Source organism: Phyllobates terribilis, unplaced genomic scaffold, assembly GCF_046119375.1.
Source record: "Phyllobates terribilis strain yellow unplaced genomic scaffold, ASM4611937v1 Scaffold_3__8_contigs__length_932513732, whole genome shotgun sequence".
NCBI classification, from domain to species: Eukaryota; Metazoa; Chordata; class Amphibia; order Anura; family Dendrobatidae; genus Phyllobates; species Phyllobates terribilis.
The window spans coordinates 853,149,902-853,165,322 of NW_027362763.1; positions in this window are offsets into that span (position 1 = coordinate 853,149,902).

The following is a 15,421-nucleotide window of genomic DNA, read 5'->3' on the forward strand; positions in this document are numbered from 1 at the left end:
GCTCCGCTCCAGTCCCTGGTCTTCAGCTCCTGGCTCCTACAGAGCTCCTTGCTGCTGCTCTATCCCTTCTCTGGAACTAGGCTCTCCTCTGACTGACTAACCCCGCCCCAGATCCAGTTTATAAAGGGCAGGTTCCTCCCCTCCCTGGACTGGGGCAGGAGGTGTGGCATGCAATATTGCTCCTGACCAGGAAAACCCATGCTCGCTCTCATACATGGTATTTCTACCACTGTGGCAACCAGACCCCTGGGGTGCCACACATCCAACACTACACTGCTCCAGGCCGGCTGGAAGGGCAAGACGCAATGTATGTTTTCTGCTGAGCCCTGACCCTGGCTGGAGTGGGGGGAACCCAAAGGTAGGGGGAACCAGTAGTGGGTGTGGGTGGAGGAAGTAGTTAGGGGGAGCACTTTGGTAGGAGTATAAAATAGGGAAGCCATCTTAGGGTGGCAGATAAGTTAAGTGGAGTAGTGAGAGGACAGTTCAGAAGAACAGTCTGGGAGCAGAGTCTCAGTAGGAGCTCTGCTCCACAAGTAGGGGCCTACTGATAGAGGCCCAGGAGGGGAGCAGAGGAGTAGGCTCCATTCTAAGAAGGGATCCAAGGGGTACGGCAAGTGCAGTAAGGCACCCGTACACCCCGAATCTGTCAGAAGACAGAGGGATCGTAGGCCGCAAGAATGGGACCGGCCCCTGGCCCAGTCGGCTGGAAAAAACGGAGGCTTCTGGCTTATATAGTCAGTTGACGAAGCCGCATTCTAATCCTCAGGAGGGTCAAGCAGGTCCGGGAACTCCGACACACAGGAGGGACTTCAGAGCACCCGAGTGGGATTGAGAGTGGGCAGCGCAGGGCAGGAGGGAGAAAGACCCAGCGTAAAGTCGGTCTAGCTAGGAACACAAGAAAGCGGGGTTCTGTCCGGTACTCTTAATCTGCCTGAGGAAGTGCTGAACCCCTTCCTGGTGAATGCAGCGCGACATGGGAGGCTAGCACCCGTACAGTGCACCAGTGAAACTGTCATAAAAACTGTGAGTAAAGACTCAGATGACTGCACCGCACTGCCTCCGTCCATTCTTTATCTGTGCCATCTTTCCCTCACGGCACTACAACGCCCAGCGCAACTTCCACATCCTTCACTGCCCTGGAGCTTGCTCTACCTGTGGAGAGCCACACCACCCCTGCTGCCGTAACACCAGCTCCAGAAGATTGCTCCGCAGCGGCGGCTCCCTCTAGCCGCAATCCACAGGTGGCGTCACGAATACTTTCCCAAATCCCCTATAAAGTATCCCCCTTTTGCGCTGACCGCCCTGGGTCACGGACCGAGCCAGCCACCGTGATACTCCCCTAATGGCATACACAGGGGCCCGGCTGCTGAGTACCCCACAGCCCTGGGGGCTCGTCACAACCATAGGACAGTATCAGGCAACAAACAAGACAGGAGACCTTGGGTCCAGGTTAACAGGTTTGACTTTACTGTGCAATTCATTTACACACAGCTGCAGTATACAGATTAAGACAGTCTTTTTGTCGTGATGGTGTTCCCTTGGTTCTGTGTCCTGCCAGTCCTTGTCCCCATCCTGTCCTGAGACCCACCATCTTCCTCTCCCTCTGCAACCCGGCTGACATTTTCCTCATCATCTGCTTCTCAGACCCTCTTCCAGGTCTCAAGCCCAGCATCAAGATGGAGTGTTAGACATGTTCCCATTCTATTAACAGGACCAAATCCCACAGAATACTTTATTTTCCTGCTGTATCTGCTTCTAGAAAACCTGCTTTCCTGAATGTTCAGCCTTACTTCTCCCACACCGCTCTTCACTGAATCTGCACTTGTCCTGTGCTATGTGAGTCATGGACTCTGGTGTAGACTCCCCTGTAATCCGGAAAATCTTTTCTATAAAATCCTAACCCTTACCAAACTGTGGGCTAATCCCAACGTTAACTGTCTAATGTCCTATGTGTGTAAACTATGTCCCTATCTGTTGTATGGTTCCCCTAGTGGACAGATCTCCCGCATTCCCAGGGACGGCCTTAGGCAAAGCCTAGAGGAGATCCGACAAACAACACCGGCCATAGGGACAAAACACAACATTCTTTTTATCCCACAAACTGGTACAATAAAACATAACAAATCACACTTAACCCCTTTTCTGCCATGGCATCTTCTTCGGCCCACCACCCTCCTTCACTAGGTATAAGTGCTATTCGTGAAAAACAAGGATTGAGCTGGTATGAGAAAAACTGACAAGAGCCCTTATTAGAAGATGAAAAACCTGAGGAATGTAGAAGCTGTGGAAGATCATGGAAAATACAGAAGGTCCACTTTGAGGTTGCTCTGGCTGTAATTATAAGGATGTGTCATATTTTTTTTTATTAATGATTGTTAATTATATTTACATGTTTATTTATAACAGTATAACAATTTTTTGTTCTTCCACCACTGGGGGCTGCCATTTGTGTTTGTTTTTGTGTAATGTGTCACAGCACCGACACAACACAGCAAATATGGCGGCCATAGGAGAGTAGGGTTGGTCTCCGATCCCATCCTCTATGCTGTGGCCACATCAGATGTGTGCGATGAATGCCAACTGTAATATTCAGACCACAACTGTAGGGGAAGTCAAGCACCATTTTATTGCAGCCCAGTGCTATATGCTTAGCTGCTATTTCCCTCTGTCACCACTCACCACTACTCAGAGTGCAGCAGTCAAATCATCGCCGGACACTGGGCTTTTACCTTTGTATTTAGTGGTGAGCAATGGCATTAGGTTTTGCCAGGTTGTCATGGTACTACTAACGCAAGACTGCCTGACATGTTTTCACCCCTGGAAGAAGTCACCGCCATTGCCCCAGTGCCCAAACCTGCTGACAACGCACATCACTGGAAAAAGTCATGGCAGCAGCCCTGGTGCCCTGACTTGCTGTCACCACCTCCCGCTATAGTGTCTAGAGCGCAGCCAGGGCCGGCGTCAGCACCCGGCGTACCCGGGCAAGTGCCAGGGGGCCCACTCGTTATCGGGGCCTGGGCCGCTTCCACGGCATCTGTGCAGGACCGCCGGTGCTGTTCAAGCCCTGCTCTGCTTCATGCAGCAGCAGTGTGCGGTCAGTGTGCTGCTGCTCCACCAATCAGGCCCAGTGCTGTCACTTTCCAGACATGACCGCGCGCTGTGTGATGTGCGGCTGTGTCTGGTAGTAATGACACGCAGGGGCGACACTGCGCCTTTAATTGTGCTTGTGTCGCACCTGCCGCATCATTACTACCAGACACAGCCGACACAGACTGCGTACCCATAAGCTTGCATTAGATGTGGAAAATCCACAGGTAAAAAACACACATTTTTTAGTGAATTTCCACTGTGGAAATGCACTAAAACAAATGTAATTGTGGCGCCCCTGAGGGTTCAGTCGCCACAGAGGTACTGCACCTCACCCAGAGGTGTGGTATCCCCTTCTCTCAGGTAAGGAGGGAGTACTGCCCGGAACCCCAACACCTGCATCCAACACTACACTGCTCCAGGCCGGCTGGAAGGGCAAGATGCAATGTGTTTTCCTGCTGAGTCCTGACCCTGGCTGGAGTGGGGGGAACCCAAAGGTAGGGGGGAACCAGTAGTGGGTGTGGGTGGAGGAAGCAGTTAAAGGGAGCACCATAGTAGTGAGGTATAAAAAGGGAAGTCATCTTAGGGTGGCAGTTCAGTCAGTGGTGAACAGTCTGGGAGCAGAGGCTCTTTAGGAGCTCTGCTCCACAAGTAGGGCCCAGTCCTAGAGGCCCAGGTGGGGAGCAGAGGAGTAGGCTCTGTTCTAACAAGGGATCCTAGGGGGTACGGCGAGTGCAGGAAGGCACCCGTACGTCCCGCATCTGTCAGAAGACAGAGGGATCGTAGGCCACAAGAAGGGGACTGGCCCCTGGGCCAGCCGTGTAACTCCAAGTCTCGGCTGGGAAAACCGGAGGCTTCTGGCTTCTATAGCCAGTTGCTGAAGCCTCACTCTAATCACCGTGAGGGTCAATCAGGTCCAGGAACTCCGACGAGACAGGAGGGACTTCAGAGCACCCGAGCGGGATTGAGAGTGGGAAGCGCAGGGCTGGAGGGAGAAAGACCCAGCATGAAGACGGTCTAGCTAGGAACATAAGAAAGTGGGGTTCTGTCAGGTACTCCTAATCTGCCTGAGGAAGTGCTGAACCCCTGCCTGGTGAACGCAGCGCGACGTGGGAGGCCGACAACTGTACAGTGCACCAGTGGAACTGTCATAAGAACTGTGAGTAAAAACTCGGATGACTGCACCACACTGCCTCCGTCCATTCTTTATCTGCGCCACCTTTCCCTCACTGCACTACATAGCCCAGCGCAACGTCCACATCCTACACTGCCCTGGAGCTAGCTCTACCTGTGGAGAGCCACGCCATCCCTGCTGCCGTAACACCAGCTCCAGAGGACTGCTCCGCAGCGGCGTCACCCCTTTGCCGCATTCCACAGGTGGCGTCACGAACTTTCCAAATCACCTATCAAAACCCCCCCCTTTTTACTGACCGCCCTGGGTCATGGACCAGGCCAGCCACTGTGATATTTCCCCATACCGGCATCCGTAAGAGGCCCGATGCCACATGCCAGATGCAGCCAATTAGCGGCCACTGTCATTTTTCCATCAGGGCAGAGATTGACTCTGATACAGTAAAAGCTGCATCTGACAAGCGGCCGGCTGCATCCAGTATGTGACACAAGTCACATATATCTCTGGGAACCACAGCACCATCATCGCTGGAACTCCGCCGCTGCAGGAGGTGAGGATCCGCTGTTTTTGCTTTAGAATTAATTAATCATTGCTTATCTATTTGTGGACAACCCCTTTAATACGATAATTTTTTTTGTTTTACTTTTTATGATAAATTTCCTTTAAAACCATGGTTAAAGCACTGCAGGACTGTCATGTATGTCTTCCACGGAGATAAGTATCTGAATGCAGCAAACGGTGGTCCACATGGTCCTTTTTATGGAAAAGAAAAATAAATGAGTTTAAGTTAAACTTCAAGGTCTTAAAGTATGATTCACTTCCATAAAGGGCAGATTGGGATAAAACTGATTTGAGAACACCTGACCCAGGTCTGAAAAGATCAAATAAAATTTGCTGGCTAATTAAGTTTGACAAGCCTTTAAAATATGCAGAGTTTTTTTTTCTATTATGATATTATGTAATGGAAGAGTTTACATCAGCACACATTTATATTCCCCAGGATACCTTAACAAAACATTGCTCTCACTCTGAAAAATGCATGAAATTACGAGTCCCTATTTTCTTTTATATCTGGTAATTAATAATTGTTTAAACTCTTCAAACAACCACAGTGCCCTCTTCTGGTGAACTCAGGAAATTACTGACTGCTCACTACAGAGGGAAAAAAAAGAGAATACGTGATTGGACCCTGTCCTGTGATATAACGCAGTCACCCCTCCTCACAGAATAAATACATTTTTCACTGTATTTACACATTGCTTGAATATATACATTATTAGTGCAGCAGCCGAATATCAAAAATGAATTTAATCTTTAGTTGTTCAATGATACTACGTTGCAAAACAAGAAGATGGAGACAAAAACTGTCATCATAGGCTGGGATCTCTACTAAGCACTAGAATGAAGGAGCTCGACTATTTAAGTGAAGGGCACAGCGCCTAGAAGATTTTACCAGTGATGAAGATACAATCTGTGCTTACTTCTAACCAGCTTGCCATAGTAAAATAATCCCTAACTATAGACTCTAAAATATAACTTTTAATCACACTATTAAAGGAATATAGTTAAACCTTTTGCATGAGTCAGTATATTCAAAGGCAGATAACTATTCATGTACACTCTATTTAGCGACCTTTAACACTTTGTTCTGTGTCCTTTAAATCATTCCTATTTTGTGTTTAGAGGATAGCTTTGGTGCGGCCACTACCTTTACTATCCTATTACTAAGTATCCACCATTAAACTAACTAATGCCATTAAAATATAGTCATAAGCTTCCCCAACATGTTTCACCAGTACAACTGGCTTCATCAGGGGACTAGGCTACAATGAACCAGCACATGGTCAGACAGACCTTTTAAAGGTTTGGGTATGATGTCATCAAAGGTCAACAAATTAGATCATTCTATTCTTTGGACCAATAGTAAACCATGTTGTGTCACAATCCAGGATCATTATTTCTAGCCACCAATAAACATATATGATGGGGATCATTCCTATTTCCTATTACTGAGTCAGTTTTTAACCCAATTATACACTGCTCAAAAAAATAAAGGGAACATTTAAACAACAGAATATAACGCCAAGTAAATCAAACTTCTGTGAAATCAAACTGTCCACTTAGGAAGCAACACTGATTGACAATCAATTTCACATGCTGTTGTGCAAATGGAATAGACAATAGATGGAAATTATTGGCAATTATCAAGACACCCTCAATAAAGGAGTGGTTCTGCAGGTGGGGACCACAGACCACATCTCAGTATCAATGCTTTCTGGCTGATGTTTTGGTCACTTTTGAATGTTGGTTGTGCTTTCACACTCGTGGTAGCATGAGACGGACTCTACAACCCACAGAAGTTGCTCAGGTAGTGCAGCTCATGCAGGATGGCGCATGAATGTGAGCTGTGGCAAGACGGTTTGCTGTGTCCGTCAGCGTAGTGTCCAGAGGCTGGAGGCGCTACCAGGAGACAGGCCAGTACACAAGGAGACATGGAGGGGGCCGTAGGAGGGCAACAACCCAGCAGCAGGACCGCTACCTCCGCCTTTGTGCAAGGAGGAGCAGGAGGAGCACTGTCAGAGCCCTGCAAAATGACCTCCAGCAGGCCACAAATGTGCATGTTAGAAACCGACTCCATGAGGGTGGTATAAGGGCCCAACGTCCACAGATGGGGGTTGTGCTCACAGCCCAACACCATGCAGGACGCTTGGCATTTGCCACAGAACACCAGGATTGGCAAAGTCTCCACTGGCGCCCTGTGCTCTTCACAGATAAAAGCAGGTTCACACTGAGCACATGTGACAGACGTGACAGAGTCTGGAGACGCCGTGGAGAGCGATCTGCTGCCTGCAACATCCTTCAGCATGACTGGTTTGGCAGTTGGTCAGTAATGGTGTGGGGTGGCATTTCTTTGGAGGGATGCACAGCCCTCCATGTGCTCGCCAGAGGTAGCCTGACTGTAATTAGGTACTGAGATGAGATCCTCAGACCCCTTGTGAGACCATATGCTGGTGCAGTTGGCCCTGAGTTCCTCCTAATGCAGGACAATGCCAGACCTCATGTGGCTGGAGTGTGTCAGCAGTTCCTGCAAGATGAAGGCATTGAAGCTATGGACTGGCCCGCCCGTTCCCCAGACCTGAATCTGATTGAGCACATCTGGGACATCATATCTCGCTTCATCCACCAACGTCACGTTGCACCACAGACTATCCAGGAGTTGGCGGATGCTTTAGTCTGGGTCTGGGAGGAGATCCCACAGGAGACCAGCCACAACCTCATCAGGAGCATGCCCAGGCATTGTAGGGAGGTCAGGCACGTGGAGACCACACACAATACTGAGCCTCATTTTAACTTGTTTTAAGGACATTACATCAAAGTTGTATCAGCCTGTAGTGTGTTTTTCCACTTTAATTTTGGGAGTGACTCCAAATCCAGGCCTCCATTGGTTAATAAATTTGATTTCCATGGATGATTTTTGTGTGATTTTGTTGTCAGCACATTCAACTTTGTACAGAATAAAGTATTCAATGAGAATATTTCATTCATTCAGATCTAGGATGTGTTATTTGAGTTTTCCCTTTATTTTTTTGAGAAGTATATGTGGCGCCCCTGAGGGTTCGGTCGCCACAGAGGTACTGCATCTCACCCAGAGGTGTGGTATCTCACTCTCAGGTAAGGAAGGAGTACAGCTCAGGACCCTAACACCTGCATTCACTACACCACATTTCAGAGGGCAGGGCGAGATTGCTCCTATGGGAGAGCACAGTCCCTGGTCCCTGGCTGGAGTAGGGGGATCCACAGTAAGGGGGAACCATGTAGTGGGTGTGGGTGGAGGACGTAGATCAGGGGAGCACTTGAAAGGAAGCTGTATAAAAGAGGGAACCATCTTAGAAAGACAGACTAGTCAGAGGAGGAAAGTGACAGGAGCAGAGGCTCTGCAAGAGCTCTGCTCCGGAGGCGGGCCTAGTGAGAGGCCCAGGACTGAGAGAGAAGAGAGGAGAGGGAGCAGGAAGGCTCCAGGAACAGAAGAAGGGATCCCAGGGGTACGGGCAGTGCTGGAGGCCACCTGTACGCCCGAATCTACCGGGAGGTGGAGGGGTCAGGCCATCAAAAGGGAACCGGTCTCTCAACTAGTAGAAGATTGCAAGTCTCAGCTAGAAACCGGAGGCTGCAGAACTTTATGTCCTGTAGCCACAAGTCCACGCCAGTCTCACCGAGAAGGTAGCCACATAGGACCCAGGGGACGGAACAGACGTCGCCCGCCAAGGCCCGCGGGTACCGGATTGGAGACACTAGGTATGAGGTGCAGGGAAAAAGGCCAGAGGAAGGACACAGAAGGGGGTCCTGCTAAGTACTCCGGAGCTATCTGGAGGTGGACTGAACCCCTCACTGAGTAAACGCAGCACGACGAGGGAGATTACTTTGGCCCCGGTAACTTGGACTGCAATAACTGTGAGTAAAGACCCTGGGACTGCACTTCCTTGTCTCTGTGTTTCTTGCTGCACCATCAACCCCTGTACTACAATGCCCTGCACGACCACCAACATCCACACCCTGCCCTGAAGCTAACTCTTCCTGTGGGGAGTCATAACATCCTTGCTGCAATTCCACCAGCTTCAGAGGACTGTTCTGCAGCGGCTGCCCCTTTAGCCGCATTCCACAGGTGGCGTTGTCAGACTCTTTAATAAAACCTATACATATAATTTCCCTTGGATTGACCGCCCTGGGTCACAGACCGGGTCACCGCCACTGTGACTACAACCCCCAGCATCTACCGGCCCAGCACCGGGTACCCCACAGCCCAGGGGGTGCGTCATATATATATTTTGCCGTAGTTCACTGCTCTCATTTTATGGACCAACTTTCTATGTAGCAGTGTGTCAAACGCCTTCAAAAGTCCAGACAGACAACAACCACAGCGTTACAATAGTCCAGTCTGGAACTTACCTCCTCATAGAAGCCGATCAGATTGGTTTGACAGGGCCGATCCCTCATGAACGCTTGTTGATGTTGGCTCATGAGGTTATTCTTATTGAGATTCTCCAGGATAGCAGATCTTAAAAAACCCTCAAGGATTTACACACAGGAGGCTAATCTTACTGGCCTATTATTTTCCAGACTCAGATTTTGTCTTTTTGAATATTGACACCACTAAGCGCCAGTCCTGTGGTTCCAGTCCGTGAATATAAGAAATAACGGTCTGTCCATCACGGTACTTAATTCCTGCAATACTCAGGGTGTATGCCATCCTGGTCCATTGATTTGTCTAATTTAATTATTTAGGGGGGGCACTATACTGCTTGCTGGGTTAAGCAGGTGACATTTAATGGAGAATTTCTGGCATCCCTGATCATGTCGTCTTTCGTGGGATTTTCTTGTGTAAATTATGGAGAGAAAAAGGAGTTTAACCTCATCATCTTCCACCATTCCAACCAGATTATTTTTGAGGAGGCCAACACTGTCAATTTAGAGTCTCTTCTGGTTTATGTAGTTGAAATAAATTTTTGGACTATTTTTACTTTGCCAATGAGTCTCAATCTTTACTTCCTACAAGAGACATGGAGTCATAATCCACAAACATTAGAATTACCAAAATGTGTTTATGCAAATAATAACAGAACAGGCAAAAATACATAACATAATTATAATAAAAACAGTCAAAGCAAAAGGCTCAGGTGTTTGAGGCTGCGAGCCTACCAAAAGTATAATGGGTGAGGGTGGTGTACATCCCAAAAATGTCAGCGGTTTCTTATGTATGTCAGAGATCACTCAATCCCCATATGACAACAGTGGCCAGAATGCTAAAAAACTTGTATCAACACTATATACATCTCTCATATCTGAACAGACTATAAATCCAATAATAAAGTGCATGTGTATAAAATCAGATATAATATGCAATATAGGTCAGCCATATCTGCCATATAAGTAATATTCAAAACCACCAATCACAAAAAGTCACATGCATTAGAACAAAAATCGTGCACCTCAAAGTCTAGTGGGGGAAGAAACAGTCATAACAGAGGGAGACCACTTTACTAGTGATGAGCGAGCACTAAAATGCTCGGGTACTCGTTGCTCGGGTCGAGCAAATTGGAATACTCGGGTGCTCAACCCGAGCAACGAGCCCAATGTAAGTCTATGGGAAACTCGAGCATTTTTCACGCGGCTCCCCCGGGCGGTCTGCAGAGGGCCTAAAAATTGCCCAAATCGATGGGAACAGAGGGCCTAAAAATTGCCCAAATCGATGGGAACAGTGCTCAAATGACATGCGAACAGCATGGGGAAGACCCCTGGAAGCATCTCTGACTCCCAGATCACTGTTGTCAGCAACGTGGTCAGAGTATTACACCACTTTTACGGACTCACAATAAAACATACAAAAACGAAACCAAAATGGATTTTCCTGGGAAATATGTTAAGAAACATCCTTTCCAGGGTAATGACTTGTATATAAGGCAAAATAAATAGCCAAAAACAAAAATACTCCTCCACAACTTGGGCTATGTTCACACGTAGCGTTTTTGATGCGTTTTTGCACTTTTGAATTGCTTTAAACCAAGACAAATGCATTCAACAGGAAATGTCATTTTAACATTTTACAACCTTATCTGGCCATGTAGTGTGTGACACAACATCAGACACATGCATACAGTGCTGAAAAGACACGGGGAAGACCTCTGGAAGCATCTCTGACTCCCAGGTCACTGCCTAAAAGTGTGCCCATCATAAGTGATCCTTGGCGCATGCGAAGATGCCTCCCGCCATGCACCTGTCGTTGCAGACTTGCAACAATCACCGTCCACGTCCTTGTCCCACTGCAGCGTTCAGTTGTCCCTACCCCATTCCATGGAATGCAAGTGCAAGTATGCAAGCAGCCAGCCACCCACCCACAGGCTGAAATACTATACTGCCAAATTTTTAACAGCTGCTTGCACTTGAAATGTGGCCTTTTAGGCTCGTGGAGGCGGTAGCTTTTCACAACCTCATGCCGGCGGCGGCCGAGTGTCCATACTCGGTCCCCAGCCACCACTATATTTCCCGGTATCGCCTCCACCTTCCACAAGCACGGGTCCCACAACATTACCCGTGCCCTCCCCAGTGCCCTTACTGGGAAGGACCGCCTAACCACAAACATGTGGACAGGTGAATGTGGCCAGGAACGGTACAGAGCCAGTCCACAACTTTTTTTGCTAAGAGTTGTATTTAGCTCGGGCAAAGGACTGGCATAGAGGGAAACCGTATCTACCCTGCGTGTCATTTCTCCCAGGAAGTCCTGTAATTGAGCTTGTTGCAGTCGCAATGGCAGCCCATCCAACATCAACTCGCACTTGTCGGTGGTGCTTTGACACACACACATCTTTCTTTGCACATTTAATTTCTTGAATACAGAGTTGGACAATGGCCTGATCTGTAATGCTTTTTGAGAAATAACATGCATAAGCATGGCCGATCCACATTAAAAAAGCAGCCACAGAGTGTCCGGGAACCTTCCCCCACACTTTTCTTAGCCAGTGCTGCTTTTCGGCAGGGTTTGACGGACCCACCAGAGAACCGGAGACTCCTTCGGCGGGCCCTGGCTTAGAGTTCATAGTGCCGAGGTGAGGCCATGATTATGATAGCGGCCACCATCTGCTTAGTTTTCTGTTACTTGGAATACAAGTGCAAGTATTCAGCCAGCCACCCACCCACAGGCCGCAACACTAAACTGCCAGATTTCTGGGCAGCACTTTGCACTTGAAGTATGGCCTTTTAAGCTCGTGAAGGCGGAAGCTTTTCACAACCTCATGCTGGTGGCGGCCGGGTGTCCATACTCGGTCCCCAGCCGCCACTATATTTCCCGATATTGCATCCGCCTTCCACAAGCACGGGTCCCACAACATTACCCGTGCCCTCCCCAGTGCACTTACTGGGAAGGACCGCCTCACCGCAAACACGTGGACAGGTGAATGCGGCCAGGGACAGTATGGAGCCAGTCCACAACTTTTTTTGCTAAGAGTTGTATTTAGCTCGGTGAAAGGACTGGCATAGAGGGAAACCGTATGTACCCTGCGTGTCATCTCTCCCAGGAAGTCCTGTAAATGAGCTTGTTGCAGAAGCAATGGCAGCCCGTCCAAAATCAACTCGCACTTGTCAGTGGTGCTTTGACACACACACACATCTTTCTTTGCACATTTAATTTCTTGAATACAGAGTTGGACAATGGCCTGATCTGTAATGCGTTTTGAGAAATAACATGCATAAGCATGGCCGATCCACATTAAAAAAGCAGCCATAGAGTGTCCAGGAACCTTCCCCTACACTTTTCTTAGCCAGGGCTGCTTTCCGGCAGGGTTGGACGGGCTCACCAGAGTACCGGAGACTCCTTCGGCGGACCCTGGCTTCTCCTTCAGGAGAATGCATAGTGCCGAGGTGAGGCCAAGATGATGATAGAGGCCACCATCTGCTTAGTTTTCTGTTACTTGGAATGCAAGTGCAAGTATGCAGCCAGCCAGCCACCCACAGGCCGCAAAACTAAACTGACAGATTTCTGGGCAGCTCTTTGCACTTGGAATATGGCCTTTTAAGCTCGTGGAGGCAGAAGCTTTTCACAACCTCATGCTGGTGGCGGCCGGGTGACCATACTCGGTCCCCAGCCACCACTATATTTCCCGGTATCGCCTCCGCCTTCCACAAGCACGGGTCCCACAACATTACCATTGCCCTCCCCAGTGCACTTACTGGGAAGGACCGAGTAACCACAAACACGTGGACAGGTGAATGTGGCCAGGGACGGTACGGAGCCAGTCCACAACTTTTTTGGCTGAGAGTTGTATTTAGCTCGGTGAAAGGACTGGCATAGAGGGAAACCATATCTACCCAGCGTGTCATTTCTCCCAGGAAGTCCTCTATAGTTGCTTGTACTTGAAATGTGGCAAGAACATTACTGCTAGTACTTTTCTGTGGGAATTTGATTGCCTCCTACCAGCCTGGAATATTTCCAGCAAACTATGGTACGACGCCATGGTATTAGCACAGCCCCCAGTACCAGTAGCAAAGCCATCCCCAATTTCCTTCTCAGGAATTTTATTTGGTAGACTGAGTGGCTGCCCAAATACATTTTCTCACAAAGGAGCTGAAGATAGAGTGGCAGTAGGTGCAAGTTTCTCCAGCCTGTTAGATATTAGAGGGTGAACGGCAGCACATTGGATCAGTGGTTAGCACTGAAGCCTTGCAGTGCTGGGATCCTGGGTTCAAATCCCAGCAAGGACAACATGTGCAGGGACTTTGTATGTTCTCCCAGTGTTTGCGTGTGTTTCTTCCTCAGTAAAAAAAAGCAGCCATAGAGTGTCCGGGAACCTTCCCTCACACTTTTCTTAGCCAGGACTGCTTCTCAGCAGGGTTGGACGGTCCCACGAGAGAATCCTCTGGTGTGCCTTGGCTTCTACCTCAGGAGAGTTCATGATAGTGCTAACTTTGCAGTTGCTATGGGACTCTTGAGCGAGTGAGAAAGGTTAGCCCTCAGAATCAAATCCTCTGGTTGGCACAATGTTTTTCAATCTGAAACAGCTTCTCAGTGGGAGTTGTATTTCACCACAGCCATATTCTTTAGCTCGGTGAAAGGACTGGCATAGAGGGAAACCGTATCTACCCCGGCTGTCATTTCTCCGTCACCAGGTTCCGCCCATTGTCACACACGACCATGCCTGGCTGTATGTTCAGCGGTGAGAGCCACAGATCAGGCTGCTGTGTTACAGCTTTTAACAACTCTGCAGCGCTGCGCAGTTTGTCAATTAAGCATTAAGCATGTTATCTTCAGCAAAGCCTGTTGCCGCTTGGCCAAGGCAGTGCTGCAGTGCTGTCAGCTTGTGACTGATGTGATCATTTCGGAGATGGAGGAGGAAGTGCATGAGCTGAACAATGTGATTACAGGTTAAATTGGTGACACTGTTTTTTATACTAAAGTAAGATCCTATTGTTTTGTTTTTTTACATTATTTTTTAAGACAAATGCATTCACCGATAAATGTCATTTTAACATTTTACAACATTATCTGGCAATGTGGTGTGTGACACATCATCACACACATCCTTTTTTATTTATGATGGAGGGACTCATAGACAAACTGGAGCAAGTTCAGAGAAGAGCGACCAGAATGGTGACTGGTCTGCAAACCATGTCCTATGAGGAACGGTTGCAGGATTTGGGAATGTTTAGCTTGCAAAAAAGAAGACTGAGAGGAGACTTAATAGCTGTCTACAAATATGTCAAGGGCTGTCACATTGTAGAAGGATCATCTTTATTCTCATTTGCACAAGGAAAGACTAGAAGCAATGGGATGAAACTAAATGGGAGGAGACACAGATTAGATATTAGAAAAAACTTTTTGACAGTTAGGGTGATTAATGAGTGGAACAGGCTGCCACGAGAGGTGGTGAGTTCCCCTTCAATGGACGTCTTCAAACAGAGGCTGGATAGACATCTGTCTGAGATGATTTAGTGAATCCTGCTTTGAGCAGGGGGTTGGACCAGATGACCCAGGAGGTCCCTTCCAACTCTACCATTCTATGATTCTATGATTCTATGACTCTGAAAGTCATAAAGCCTATTTTTACAGGGATATCAGATGGCCCTTACTTTTCTTAAAAGGCCAGCAATCGGCCGTAGCTATTGTTAGAGAGCCATCAGCCAGCTATGCTTTGTTGTTCCCATTATTAACAAGTGGGTCTCCTATACTGTTATTGGGTATCCAGTGACTGCAAGGGCCGCCAAAAATTTGGACGCAACCCAATATCCCTTTGAAGAGATATAGAGGAGGGTCTCAGTAAAAAAAAATGTTCCCATTATAAAGGAGCGGGTCTCCTATAGTGGTAATGCCCATGCTGTGACTGCAAGGTCTGCCAAAATTTGGGAAAAACCCCACTAAGAATTTAAAGACACACAGAGCAGGGCCACAGTAACAAGTACGACATGTTCCCATTAGAAAGGAGAGGGTCTGCTATACAGTTATAGGGTATGCAGTGAGTCCAACGGCTGACCAATTTTAGGAAAAACCCCACTAAGAATTTAAAGACACATAGAGCAGGGCCACAGTAACAAGGTACGACATGTTCCCATTAGAAAGGAGAGGGTCTGCTATACAGTTATAGGGTATGCTGTGAGTCCAATGACTGACCAATTTTAGGTAAAACCCTACTAAGAATTTAAAGACACACAGAGCAG